Below are 1,159 nucleotides of genomic sequence, written 5' to 3' on the forward strand. Positions count from 1 at the left end.
AGGAGAGAGAGGAGAGAGGGGAGAGTGATAAAGTAAAGGGGGAATTTTGGGGGGACGAGAGGGGAGAGAAAGAAAAGAGAGAAAAGAAAGAGAGGAGGAGAAAAGAGAGAGAGAGAGCCCGAGAAAAGAGACAGCCCAGACAAAAAACAGACAAAAAACAGAAAGGGGACAGACAAAAACTGAAAAACCAGAAAAAACAGAGAGAGAGGGGAGAGAGAGGGGAAGGAGGAGGGAAGAAGAGAAGGAGGGGGGAGAGGGGGTGGGGAAAGAGAGGAGGAAAAAGAAAAAAGAGAGAAAAAAATAAAAAAGCACACCCGCCCCCACCCTCCCCCCATAAGAGCCCCCAAAAAGGGCAGCCCCCTTTCCCCCTTCCGCCTGCAAACTGCCCCCCGAAACCCCCCCGGCCTTCGCCCTGAAAAGTGGAAAGGGAAAAAAGGCCCGTGACCTTTCCCGCCCGCCTAAAACCCCTCTCCCCCGCACCCCTTTCACTCGCCCAGTCACGGGGTCCGCTGATAAGGCCCCAAAAGGGTTTCACGGACAATAAAGGGGGTTTTAAGTTTTGCTTGGGAAAAGCTTTTTGAATTTTGCCCTGGTGTTTTTGGCGGCGAGATTTTGTTTTTTTTTTTTTTGTTGTCTGTTTTTTGGGGAAATTAATCTTCTCGTCTGGAACATTTTTCTCGTTTGTCCTTGTTTCTTGTTGTGGGAATTGTTTGCAACACTTTCTTGGTAGTTTCGATCGGAGCAAAGTTTGTTTGTTTCTTTGTTGAGCAAAAGTGTCTTTGGGAAATTTCTTCTTTCGAAAAATTTCCTTTGCTTGAAAAATTTCCTTCGTTTGAAAATATATTTCATTTGAAAAAAAAAAAAAAAACCCTTTTCTTTTAAAAAAAAAATTATTTTCAAAAAAAAAAAAAAAAAAATTCTGTTTGTAAAAAACCTTTTTTTGAAAAAAAAAAACCCACCCATACAAAAATTTTCCCTTTTTTTTAAAAAAAATTTCCTTTTAAAAATTTATATTTCTTTTAAAAAAAAAATCCTTCGTTTGAAAAAAATATTTTTCGAAAAAAAAATTCTGATTGTAAAAAATCCTTTGTTTGAAAATAAAAAAAAAAATCCATTATACGAAAAATATCCTTTGTTTGAAAAATTTACTTCGTTTGAA

The sequence above is a fragment of the Penaeus chinensis genome, chromosome 42, assembly GCF_019202785.1.
Source record: "Penaeus chinensis breed Huanghai No. 1 chromosome 42, ASM1920278v2, whole genome shotgun sequence".
Classification (NCBI taxonomy): Eukaryota; Metazoa; Arthropoda; class Malacostraca; order Decapoda; family Penaeidae; genus Penaeus; species Penaeus chinensis.